At 37.8% G+C, this 14,399-nt stretch overlaps 1 pseudogene across 1 annotated transcript; it reads left to right on the top strand.

Annotated features, from left to right (window-relative positions):
* Positions 1-8,628: 8,628 nt before the first annotated feature.
* On the top strand, positions 8,629-10,715 carry LOC148848217 (putative aspartyl protease At4g16563 pseudogene; annotated as a pseudogene). The gene has a single exon (XR_016100524.1). The product of XR_016100524.1 is annotated as a putative aspartyl protease At4g16563 pseudogene (transcript).
* The last annotated feature ends 3,684 nt before the right edge of the window (positions 10,716-14,399 follow it).

Below are 14,399 nucleotides of genomic sequence, written 5' to 3'. Positions count from 1 at the left end.
AGTGCAATCAAACGGCACCTAAGTCACACCATCTCTTGCATAGCCGGCACTCTGGTGAGTATTTTGAAAACAATGTCTTCACTTACACAAGGATTGGCCATCTTCTAGTTCTCCCTTTGTACTTTTGGCTTCAGCGATGAACAGAATCCTCTAAATCAAAATCAAATAAGGAAAGTTGCGAATTTCTGAAGCCTAATTGATTTCTTTCTTTTTTTTTCCCTATTTGAATTTTGAACTTGATATGTGATACATGATTTTCTTTGAACGCAAGTAAAAGCTTCTCTGAAAAATGCTTAGGAAAAGGAAAAAGAAAAAAAAAAAACAAATTTCCCTATTAAGATTTCCACAAGATCCCTCACTTTCCTCTCCTAAATAATTTCTTCTCCTAAATAATTTCTTCTCCTAAATTACCTCTAATTCCTATTTACCTCCCAAACTATCTCTAATTTAGTAGAGAATTTTTCTCCTAAATTATCTCTAATTCTTATTTATCCTCAACCCCAATTTTTATTTATTTCCACAAGATCCCCCAATTTTTATTTATTTCTATTTAAATATTCCAATAAAATTATATAATAAATTTAAAATACTTATTCAAACACAAAAGTAATTATAATAGATTTAATAATGTTCATATTATTAATAATTTATATTTTTACAAAATTCATTGCGAAATTATAAATTATGATGTTTTGGATTGTTCTATTTAAATTCTATATAAATAATAAAATTTAACATTAAAAAATAAAATATTATTTAAATATTTTAACAACTAAGGGGTGTTCTCTAGTGTGGATGAGAAATTTGTGGGTGTAGACTGGTCCAAACCACACCCTATGACAGGGACCAATCCACACCACACCACAGTCCAGAACTATTCTAAACTATGGACAAATTGTGTGGACTGGACTAGTCCACACCCATAGTGGCAATCTGTAGCGTGGTGTGGATCAGTCCACACCACAATTTTTTGACTTCATGTATCTCATATACATTTTATGAATGATATACATAGTTAATCATAAATACTAATTTTTACATTTTATATGATAAATATTTTTAAAAAATGCATCAATGAACTATATTAACCAATAAATCATGATTTTCAAAATCGGACCAGACTGAAAAACCAAGAATCGATCAAGTGACCAGTTCCATTTTTCTCCAAAACCAATTTGCAAAAAAACAAACGTTGATTTGGTCAGCAAACCGCTGACCCGGATGGTTCAACCATTCGAAGAGTTCAATGGTTTTGACTATTTTTTATGTTTTTGTTAGAACGGGCCAGTCATTTGGTGAATGGTCGGACCATTTGATCCAGGAACTGGACCCTTGATCGGTTTGTTCTCCAAGTCAATTTTAAAAGCCATGCAATAAATATTATTTTTTTATAAAACAATAGTAAAATAATTAAAAAATAAAGAAATATATTTTAAATATTTAAAAATATTATTTTATTGATAAAAGCATTAAAATTTTATAAAGAAAATAAAAATTAAGAAAAATAATTAATATTTTAGATCATACAACCAAAATGCAATTGGAATTTCAAAGATAAAATTAAAGGTGTATCTTTGTGTATCTACAGTCTGTCTTAGATCACATAACGTCTGACCCCTGCTCCTTGAAAAATTGGATCAAAAATAAACCATTGGCGGGATGTATCCATAAGTTTTCCCGATGATGATATATTGGGGTGTGGTGTGGACCGGTCCCGTTCACACCTAGCCGAAACGGGACCAAATCCCGTGGACAGGATTGAAATGGTCCCTTCCACGAGATATACGTTGTGCCAAACACCGCCTAAATATCTTAAATAACAAAATAACATTTTTGAACAACCAATGGCATTCTCTCTCTCTCTCTCTCTCTCTCTCTTCTCTCTCTCTCTCTCTGTGAGCACCCAAAATTGAACATTTGACCCCCTTTAAACCATAAATTGCCCATATAGACACTTCATTTAATAAATCTAACATTACCAAAAGACCCTAACCCTAAAACCCTTGCCTATCAAGTTTCACCTTGAAACACCTTAGTTTACCCCTTGATCAAGTCAAGATTCTTTTTCAGCTCATCTTATTGATTAGGACCTATGACCCTTGAATCCCTTGTTTCTAAGCTTCTTTCGACCAATTGGATCTCGCCAACAAGTCTAAAAGCCTCGAAAACCCCATCCTAACAAATTTCACCTAAAAACTCCATCCCTAACCTTCAAACCAAACAAGGTTCTGTATCACAAGTTGTCATTCGCTTGCATAATTTTTACCCTCTCCCCCACCTTTTATCTATATACTAGCAGGGACCCGTGCAGTGCACGAGAAAATATGAAAGATTTAATAATTTAATTTTTCATTTAATGTTGATTTATAAAAGATAATTATTGTTAATTGAATATAAATAAATTTAGTTTTATTAATAATTTGTAGTAATTTTAATAATTTTTATTATTTTTAAATGAAATTTTGATTAACTTTAAATAAATAAAAAAAAGCATAAAAGATAACATTTTTATTAATTCCAGTAATAATTAACAATTATATATGAATGACAATAGGGTGGGTTCACGCAGGTTCAGGGCAAGGTAACCACTCCTCAATGTCAAGCGAGTTCAGGGGCAAGGCACCCCACTCCTCATCAATGATGGAGAATCCTCAAATTTCCCTGCCCCATCCCTAGTTAGTAGAGCTTCCCCCACAGGTCGAGCTCCCTGTGGCTCTGGTATAAGTAGACGACCAACAGACTGATGCAATGGAGCTATGGCACCAAACTACTGGCCAATGCCAACAATAACATACAAGGGGAGCAAAACGTAAAGGACTAGCCCGGGCAAGTTTCAACGATCTGGCCCAGATTGCCTCCTAGCCTGAACTGCAAAGCCTCACTACTGATCGAACCCTGTATGGCTCCTGTAAGAGTTGGAAGCGAACTGGATGTGGAATTGGCTTCACAAGTCAAACCCTTTGTGCTTCTCGTGAGAGTAGGCGAACTGCGGACAATAGAGCCACCAATTCCATGTGAGCCTCCCATGGCTCTAGCAGGAGTAGGTGACCAATGGTTCCAAGAGTAGGTGCAATACATGTATGCCATGATCTCCCAAGTGACGACATTAGAAGCAACCATCTTTAAAGCCACAACAGAATGACTATCCACCTCGGTGACAACGGGAAGATCGACCTCAAAAGGTCAGCACACCCGTTTATATAGCTTAGGTGCACACTTGAATCGATCTCAAAGGACATCAGCCACAAAAAAAAATGAATGGAAGACTAATTCTCTTTTAGCACCATTGCAGAATCGTCGATCTCTTTACAGCTAACCTTTACCTCGGTTTCAGGCTTCGCATCGGCCTCACCGGCTACTTTGTTGAGAAACCGGCTTGAAGGACATTGCGTCAAAGTCTACCTGAGTGGAGTAGCCTGACAAGGCAATCACACAGTTAGAACCCCCTCTTGAGGACAGCATGATGAGCTTCACTCTTGAAGTACTTAGTTAGATTGCAAAACCCCTTGATGGTTGCATCCCTAGTAAGGTCGATGTCCTCGGGGTATCTATTCCACCTCTTTTTGAGCAGATGAATTCGCTCCAATGCCCCGATAATAAAGACTACCTGCGTAAGGCTACAAACACTTGGACTCTTCCGACTTGAAGAGCAAATTGGACTGATGCCTACGACTACGAGCTTATCGAATCAGTCATTCTGGGCCAAAAGGAACAATGTACTCCCTTCGCCAAGCTACACACAACTCGAGAGTGGGGGGCAATTGACGAGGGCGGATTTGGCCCTCCAATGACATCATGACACATGGCATCTTAAAACAGTTGGATGACACACAAACACCACCTAAGCGATGATTTGGAGTCCCAGATTGCAGTTCATCTTTTTCCCGACCTGGTGACCTAACTTAGGCCAGCTAGAAGCACCTTGTCCAGGGCTGACCAATAGCACCTCGTCACCGGCCGAAGTGACCTCGACGCGAGGAGCGACCTTCCTTAAGGGCTTGCCAACCTCATTGAGGTCCAGGAGGCAACCTGCGAGACATGCTCACTAACCAATTCTACATGCACGACCCGTCACTACTGGGTCTCTCACAAGTTGGCCCCCGTACCGAATGTTCTGGAGGAGACCGAGCAAGGTGCGAAGATTGGTCTACGTGTATGGATACACCCGTGGACTTCAAACATGTTGGGCACAACCTCCTAGAGAACTCGGACACAATGCATGAAGCCCACGCCATGCAACACCTATATAAAAGCCTAACCTCCAACCTAACAAGGTGGGAAGGTAAGATGCGCAACTCAGCTCTCACAGCCCTCTAACTCTTTTACTCTCAACTCTCCCATAATAAAATCTCTGATTCACTGACTTAAGCATTGGAGTGCCCACCCTAGGTAAAGAAACCTAGGACACTCTAATATTGCCACCTTGTAGGGCTCTTTGGAAGGATATACAGCTCGTCGGTTTATTCAGCTCGGCACCCGAGTCATTTCTCGACGAGGAAATTCTCCAACTCGATATTTGAATAACCTCTTAACAAGGAATCCACCAGCTCAACCTCTGAGCTGCCATCCAGCGCAGGAGCTGCCGCAATGCGCTTCAACAACTATTATTATAAAATTATTACTAATAAATATAATTTTGTTGATAGTTATTTTCTATAATTATTAATTGATGTAAGTGAAATTAGTTATTTGCAAATTTATTTAGTTATTGAAATAGTATTTTTATTTAAATTCTTAAAATATTAATTATATATTGAATTTAATAGTCCATAAAATAATAGTTGTACTATTATTACATAATTTGTTATTAATTTGGTAAAATATTAAATTATTATTAATACGAATATTATGAATTCTATTATAATTAATTTTCTACTTTTAATTTTTTAAAATTTATTATATAATTTTTTTATTTTAACTATTTAAAATTTTGTTATTTAAATAATATGTAAAACATTTAAAATTTTTCATTATTTGAATTTTATTTATTTTAATGTTATTATGTAATATTAAATATTTTGTTATATTATTGAAATATTTAAATAGTGTTTTACTTTTTTAATGTTAAATTTTTATTATTTGAATAACATTTAAATTGAATAATTCATAAAATTATAATTTATATTGCTACTACATAATTTCATGATGAATTTCGTAAAAATATTGAATTATTAATAATATGAATATTTTTAAATCAATTAATTTTTTGTGTTTTGAATAAATATTTTAGTTTTAGTATATAATTTCATTATAACATTTAAATAGTTCTTAATTTTTTTAATTGAAACGGTCTTTACATAGATATAGATAAAAAGTGGGGAAGAGGATAAATAGGAATTAGAGATAGTTTAGGAGAGAATCTCTCTACTAAATTAGAGATAATTTAAGAGATAAATAGGAGTTGGAGATAATTTAGGAGATAAATAGGAATTAGAGACAATTTAGGAGAAAGTGGGAGAAAGTGATGCCACTTGGCTAAACATTAGAAAACCAAATCCCTCTTTCTTTGTGGTTGTTATAAATAGTTAAGCATATGTGATTTCCTTCTTAATGGGTAATTATATGGAATTAAAAAATAAAAGATTAAAAAAAAAAACAGAAATTAGGAAGGAGGTTTGAAGCAAGGAAAGGTATAGTTAAAATGTTATCCTCAAGAGTCAAGAAGTCCACCATGTTTATTACTAGTTGGCATGAAAATTTTTTGCCAATTTTTGCTTCAGGTTTAAGTTTGCTTAAAAAGAGAGTGCAATTTTTGAATAATAGGAGTGAAAATTTAGATGGCTCTCAATAGAGACAGGATTTATATAGCCAGCCTCTAATGGTTACAAGGTTTAGTTTGTGTAAGGTGTATAAGGTGTGTGTGTGAGAGAGAGAATTACTCCAGAAATTTTTTGGTCTACCCATATCCATTCAAGCCATTGCCATGTTCATTGTAATGTTTCTCACTTGATTTGGCATCTTTGGGAGTTGGGATAAACACCTCAGTTATGCACCCAATGTTGCCCATGTGGTAAACCCACAGGTCATGAATCAATAAAAAGGTTCCATTTTGAAGTGTATTGAAGAACAGAATTTTTCATGAATTACGATATTGTCAATCTTAAAAGTACAATGTGTAGAAATTATTGAGCAAAATGGCAGGTTACAATTTCTGTAGCCGACCCCAAATAGTTTAGATTGAGGCTGACTTGTATTGAATACATGAAAACTATTTACGATTAGAAAGGGTATACACAAATGTTCTATTTGGTCACCTCATTGTTTGTACTCAATTGTGAGCCCTATGTTCTATTCATTGTTCTGTTATAGTGTCTAATGTGATCACTTGTGAACATCAAACTTGGATCATCATAAGCAATGTTTGATGACCCAAATGGATATTCTATTGATTACTTTTTTTCCCGAGACTATTCACATCAATCTCTGAGATTTCCTTTAAAGCAAATAAAACTGCTTGCACACAACAGTAAAGTGATTATGATATCATGGGGGCGAAGAGAAAGGAACGGTTTTAGTTGATCCCTAGCAACTGTGAAATGGTAAACAGATTTGCTTACACAACGGTAATAAAATAGGAAAGTAGATTTCCATGCATCCACTGTTTTTGGTGGCTTTAGATGCTAAGGACTGGATCCACAAGATCGGCCCACACCACAATCCATGATTGAGATGTGTGCCTTTCAGTGCGGGGTCGAGGTGAATGGTTTTTGACATGATGGAGAGAGTCTTTACCAGACTTGGTCTCATCTGTCGCCATCAAGGGAATCGCAGATTATACATTGCCATTCAAATTCCAAACAAAGTTTACACTCTACAGGATGACTGATTAGTATCGTAGTATAGAAAGCCTGGGCCCCAGGCCTTGATGTGAAGCCCATTAGTTGGTTTACACATCGGGCCTGGGCCTTGCCATCCTTCAGCAGTGGAGCTGCCAATGCCATACTGTCGTGAGCATATATACCTATACTCGTCTACTAAATTTATCTGGGAAAACTCTTGATTAGTATATTGGATCTAGTTTTATTTTGGTCCCATAAATTTAAAATGTGACAATTCAGTATTTGAATTTTTAAAACTTGACAACTCAGTATTTATCGTTAATTAATTATTAGCCAGCCATTAAATGGTATTTCAAAAAGACATAAATGCCCTTCAAGTATTATTTAATTTTCTTTATCAATCATATAAACGTTGACAAAAATTAATAATCCTAAATCCTTGTTTTTTCCATTCAACAAAGTTAGGGTTACGTTTGAATGAGTATTCTAGTGACCCCAACTTTTTTGAATAAGAGAAACAATGATTTGAGATTGTTAATTTTTTGTCAATGTTTGGATGATTGATAAAGAAAATTAGATGATACTTGAAGGATATTTATGTCTTTTTTAGATACTACTTAATGGCTGATTAACAACTAGTTAACAATATGTACTGAATTATCATGTTTTGAAAATTCAGATACTGAATTATTGTATTTTAAAATTCGGGGATCAAAGTGACACTAGGCCAATTTTCCCAAATTATTATTATACTATAACAACATCAAACAAATACTTCATAAAAGGAGGGAAAGAAACGTCGAGTTTTGTACCCAGCCGAGCAGCTACCTCCTACCAAACCTGCATCCGAATCCGCTTTCCTTACCCGAATGCAGTATTCACTTGCCCTTGAGTCGAGAAAAATAGATGACGTGGAGTCTTCAACTTCAAGTCTCGACTTCTTGTCTAGGTCAGCGTTACAGCTGTCCTTGCCATGGTTTCGTACTTGACCAGTCACTCGACTGGTCAAGTAGGACTTAGGCGGTATTTAGTAGGACTTAGGCGGATCACGAGAATCTCTGGAGCGGTCTCTGGCCAAGTCACCACTCGCCAGTAAAAGGGTGATCAGTGTTCTGTGATGTCTTCCCCCTTCCCACTCACTTGTGGGTCCACTTAGGGATGGGCCCACCCTGGACTGCTGCGTTTGTGAACACTTTGTTTTTGAAACAGCTGACCAGAGGCTCAGAGCAGATCAAAGCTGAATATAATTTGCTAGCTTTTGGAAGCCGGAAACTGTTGGTAGGCTCGGCTGCCTCCCTCCTGTTTGACGAAAATACCACATGTTCTTCTGGCCATTGGTGTTAGGAGGTTTGAATCTTTGATTACCCTTTTGACAAAAGAAAACAAAACTGCAAGCCCACAACTTTCCGGTTTCCACCACTGAGTGACGCCGAAAGGGAGATAAACTCATGACTCATGGGTCATGGCCGAAAGATTCCTCCAGTTGAACAATGAAACCGTTCGATGTAACTTCAATATCAAACTATCAATCAGATCACATACGTCAACAGTTTCATTTCTTTCTCCTTTTAAATTCGCCCTTGTCTTTTTTTAGGTAACACACTTTCTCTCTGCTCTGTGAATCTGCATTTTCTGTATTTCTGTACACTGATTCTATCATCCATCCAATTTGAATTACGTACCTAGCAAACCCGTAGATAAATGGTAATAAGTTGCCATTTGCTATTTTGCGCCGCAGGGTTGAGGCCACCCGTCCGTCATACAACAGTTGTCCTCAGTCTCTCTCTCTCTCTCTCTCTCGGTCCCCAATTCATCAATTAATTAAACCTTTTAAATGATTATTTATGAAATTTAATAGCTCTGAGATGATCTCTCTCTCCCTCGATTCCGCATTTCTCTTTTTCTGCTTTTTATTAATAGTCCACACAACAGTCTTCGCTCCGCTTTGCTTCTGTTGTTGTTAATAAAAAACTTCAACCAGTAGGCAGAAGCTTCGTCATCTTTTTGGTTTCAGTCTTCACCCACCTCTTTTAAAACCCAATCAAAGCCCTCCCTCTCTCTGTCTGTATCGCACTTCCTCTACAGCGATACTCAAAGGCTCTGCCTGTCCTTGTTACCTCTGTTCCAGTTCTACTTCTAGTCTTCTTTCTATCCCAGTTCTGCATTCATGGCTTCCTTCCTTCTTTTCGCCATCATCGTTATGCACCTCTCTGTTTCGTCTTCGCAGATTGTTCTGCCTCTCACACATTCACTCTCAAATACCGATTTCAATCACACCCACCACCTTCTCAAAACCTCTTCCGTGCGCTCCACCACCAGATTCCATCGCCACCACTTGGTTCGTCGTCATATCTCTCTACCACTCTCTCCCGGTAGCGACTATACTCTGTCCTTCTCCCTCGGTTCCAACCCAACTCAAACCATCTCTCTTTACATGGACACTGGGAGCGACCTTGTCTGGTTTCCCTGTGCCCCATTCGAATGCATACTCTGCGAAGACAAATACGGCACCACCATCACCGCCGACACCACCCCGCCCAATGTTTCCTCTGCCACCCGCGTCTCCTGCAACTCCCCTGCCTGCTCCGCCGTCCACTCTTCTCTCCCGTCTTCCGACATCTGCGCCATAGCTCGCTGCCCATTAGAAACCATCGAAACTTCCGATTGCTCCTCCTTCTCTTGCCCTCCTTTTTACTACGCTTACGGCGACGGGAGTCTGATAGCCCGTCTGTACCGCGACAGTTTCTCAATACCCTCGTCGTCTCCCTCGCTTCATCTACCAAACCTTACGTTCGGGTGTGCTCATACCGCACTCGCCGAGCCAATCGGAGTTGCGGGCTTCGGCCAAGGCCTCCTCTCTCTGCCTGCTCAACTCGCTCACCTCTCCCCGCAGCTCGGTAACCAATTTTCGTATTGCTTAATATCCCATACATTCGACGTTCATCGCATTCGTCGACCCAGCCCACTCATTATCGGCCGTTACCAAAAAGAGAAACAACCCGGCGACGACGAATTTCAGTACACGCCGATGCTCGATAATCCAAAGCACCCCTATTTTTACTGCGTCGGGCTCGAAGCGGTCTCCGTTGGCAGTACTCGGATTCCAGCACCACGGAATTTAAAGCGAGTAAACGGGGAAGGAAATGGCGGAATGGTGGTGGACTCTGGCACTACATTTACTATGCTCCCGGCGGGGTTGTATAAAACAGTGGTGACCGAGTTTGACCGCCGAGTCGGACAAGTTTACGAGCGAGCGACCGAGACGGAGGACCAGACGGGACTCGGTCCGTGTTACTACTACGATGACTCGGTGGACAAGTACCCGAGGTTGCCCAAACTAGTGCTGCATTTCGTGGGCAATACAAGTATGGTTCTGCCCAGGAGGAATTACTTATTTGGGTTCACAAGCGGTGGCGATGGAGGGCAGAAGAAGAAAGCGGGGTGTTTGATGCTGATGAACGGTGGAGATGACGCAGAGTCGGGCGGGCCCGCTGCTACGCTTGGTAACTACCAGCAGCAGGGATTTGAAGTTGTGTATGAGTTGGACAAGCGAAGGGTTGGATTCGCTAGGAAAAGGTGCGCGTCCCTCTGGGATAGCTTGAACCGCGGCTAACGTTCGCCGGTAGGAGTGGCCGTCCGACACCGGGAGTTGACTCTTCGTTTAGTCAATTGGGGGGAGGAGTTTTGACCGCACGTGGAGTCTCTGCAGGTGGACGAGTTCAGAGATTGGCTTTGCTGTAAAATTGTGAATAAAAAAAGTATGAGTTAATTAAGTGCTTTGTAAAGAATGATTGAGATTAAGAGTGTATAGAAAATATCAGTTTAATCTCACCCGTCGATTGTTGGACGTTAGAATTGTATTTTTCGGCATAAAGGGTGCAATCTCAGCAAGCCACGTGTTAGTAATGGTCTACACGTTTGGCTTAATTTAGAGTAGAGTCGAAGACCTTACACGCTATTGCCAGTTTGCCACACCTTCCTTGGATTTGTTAGAAACTAGCACACATTTGGCGGAATCTGGTTGGCGTGGAATTCAAATTTGGGCCGGACCGGGGACATCTCAACCGTAAACTGGTTCAAATGCGAACCACAGTATGGTTTTCTCGGAATCCTAATAATTTATCAATCCTTCCCACCGACGGGCGGGGCTGTCCTTATCCATCATTAGTGTGTTGTAATTAGGACAGATTTGGGTCGAATCCAATGAGATCCGAGTGTAATCCAATTATCAAGAATCCCTCAATCCCATTTGGGGCCTTGGGGGTCTTGGGTCGGATTTTTGAATCCAATCAACCATCTTAAAGAGAGAGAGAATTCACCCGTTAATAACTATTTAAACTATAGGGTCTGTTTGATTTACAGTCCAAATTAGAATCGGATTTAAAATCTGAATTGGAATGATTTATTCCCTTCCTATCTGGTTTAAACCTGAATTGAAATAGAAATCGAGTGGAATGGAATTTTAGCAGTGGGAGGAGGAAAGAGCCACTCCAGGAAATATCGCTCCATTAATCAGAATGAATCATTTCAATTCCGATTTCAGAAAACCAAACGGACCCTAAATTCAATCCGATTACACGTTGAGCATCCGAGTTCAAGATAAGTTGATCGAATCTCAAGCAGTCAAGCTTGACCAGTCCGGTGTCAACGAGAATGGTGACGGTCGTTTTCTTTTTTCCTGAATTATTATCTCCACCGTCCAAAACAAACGAGCCACTAGATGATGATGATACAAGTGGAACCACCCGCCTACTCCAATCACTGATAACGAATGTTCCTCACTTCCTCTTGAATCCTTTCCGATATTTTTTTATATATTGGTATGTCTTTGAAAAAAATCTTGTCAGTAGTTTATGTGGTTGTTCAGCTCAACCACCATGGGTTGGTGTGTGGGGGAGTGTGGGCTGCCCGAATCCTACGTGATAATCTAACTTTATTTGATGGACCCACCAATCTTTCTTACTTTATGGTAGCCTATCATGAGGGACGAGAAGGTGGGGTTATATACTTATATTAATGCAATGTCGTATTATATACTATACACTTCTTCTGCCCCTCAAATGAGAATGATTTCCATTCCTTAAAAAATTGAAAAAACAAACAAATTATTGAAAAGCCGATTGATAGTGTTGATTAGACTAATGATCCAGTTTAATAGTTAAATTAATCCAACTCGCTAATGGACAAAATCCTCCTAACCACAAATTTTATATTCCTTTGGAATGTTTATATGATCATCACCACTTTTTTTTCTCCTTTTTCTTTTATAATTCAAATTTACCTTTTACATTCCATTTGATCTGAAGGAAAATTAATGATTTTCTGAAAATTGTTATTTTATGATGTGTGGTTCATTAAGGAAGGAAAAAGTGAGGAATAAGTGTAGGTAAATGACAAATTATATGTAAGTCATTTTTGGAAACCAGAAAAATTAGAAATATAATTTGTTTTTTTAATATCATTTTCCTAGGAAATCAATTGTTTTCCTTTGTTTTTACATGCGCAGCCAGATACAGCCAAAGTGTGTAATCCATCTACTGGAATTGTCTGCTAGGAGAGAACCCATTTATTATAATTTAGGGAGTATCTTGGGTCAAATGACCTACAATATTTGTGTAGTGTGTGTGTATATTTCATCCCTCCTCCTTAAATCCCCAAATCTAGTGGTAGCGGAATTTGATCTCAATCTCTACTCTGATAAATCAGAGATCCTATCAACTGAGTCACCATCACTTGGTGATCTGATTTGGGAATTCATTCAATATGCTTAGGTTGAATTCAAACATTCAGCAAGTCTTAACAAATCAATTTTGAAACAGAAATTTTGGATATCTGTAGTCACAGTGATGATTCCTAGCATGGCCCAAACCACAAATTTCCAGGTCAGGCCAGGTCTGAATATTAGAAACTAATGACATTTGCAACTTAATGGGGTGTTTTACAATGTGAATTGTTTTTCTTCCAAAAACAAATCAAAACCAACCGGTTTCGAAACAAATTGGTTTTGAAAAGGAAAAATAGAAAACGTATTCATGGTGGTTATATACGTATTTCTTGTTTCCAAAGCTGAAACAAAAAATATGTTCTTGAACTTTTGTTTTAAAGAACATGTTTTTATCTTGTTATCTAATATCATGTTCTATAGCTTGCATAGTTTCTATACTATAAAATTTATTTTTGTTTTAAAAACCATCATTTTGATGATTTTAAAAACATGCTTTTTTTTAAATAAAACCAATCTATTTTTGCTTTTCAAAACAGAAAACATGGTTTAAGAAGGTTTTTTTTTTTTTTTTACTTTAACTGATGTGACAAATTGTCAGTGGCAGAAATAAATGAAAACAAGAACATTCGTGTTGGATAACACCCTCTGAATAAAGCAATTTCCCAATACTAGAAACTAGTGAGATTTACAAATTAAATAAAACATTTTTTTCTGAATCAAATTAAGTATCCAGATATTTAAATGATTCGAATTTTAATCTATGCTTCACATATCTAATAGATATCAAATCGAATTTATATCTCCCATATTCTTATCAGGTTGGATGTAAGAAGAGGTCTGTACTGTTTGCAGCCTTAAATCCAATACCCCAGTTCACATATCCAGCCTGTCATGTATGGCTTTCAGGTTCAACATGCTTATCCCTTCGAAGTTTTTTATTTTGCCTTGTCCTCAAGCACATAAACAAGGTGATGGAGAGAGAGAGAGGAAAAGACAACCAAAGCTCTCTCTTCGATAAGAATAAGGATGAGACTACAGTAGATATGAATATGAGCTTTGACCACAAACCCTAAAAATATCTCGTAGGAAACTTCACATAAAGAAAGGAGTTGGTGAAGAAGAAAGGAGGAAGCTACCAATGGCTGCTATACCCTTTTAATACCTTTTATTTTTAGCTTAAAATCAAGAGTTAGAAGAGGAAAGAAGGCAACCAGTTGGATGCATGTGAATTCATTTTCTTTGGTTGCGTTTGAAAACAATGCAAATGGAGTGTAAATTCCAGTTTAGGGTAAATTTATACTCTGCTTCACTTTTACCTGTGTTTGACAACATTACATTTATAGATTGATAAATGATAGAAAACATATTATCCAATACATATTTACATTGATAATAAGATGTAAAAGTGCATCAATAAAAAAAAAAAGTAAATTTGTATTCATATGGGCTTTTGATAAAAAAAAGGCATATGTTTTATTGGATTTCTTATTTGCATCCATTATAGCTAAAAGTTTGTTTGGTAAGAAGGTAAATTTGTCTATACAAAACTAACTCAATTTTGCAATTTATATGGACTGTTTTACACTCTACATATTTGCAATTACACTTATTTGCATTGTTTCCAAACAATGGGCTTGCACATTCAATCACGGCTCAACATATTAATACCATGGTTTTGAAAACTGGACCAGACCGAATGATTAGACCGGTTTCACCATAGAACTGTTATTGGGCCAAAAACCGTTGACTTGGTCAATGGCGTGCTGATTCAGGAGGTCAAACCATCAACCCATTGACCCAGACAACAGTTTTGGCCTTTTATTTTAATTAATTTTTTAATTTTTATTTTTTAAATCAGAATGAACCATCTGTCCAAACTGGACAGTCAGACCATT

Source organism: Nelumbo lutea, chromosome 6, assembly GCF_056320005.1.
Source record: "Nelumbo lutea isolate HS-2025 chromosome 6, American lotus-T2T, whole genome shotgun sequence".
Lineage (NCBI taxonomy): Eukaryota > Viridiplantae > Streptophyta > Magnoliopsida > Proteales > Nelumbonaceae > Nelumbo > Nelumbo lutea.
This window is presented reverse-complemented; position numbering and strand designations above follow the sequence as displayed.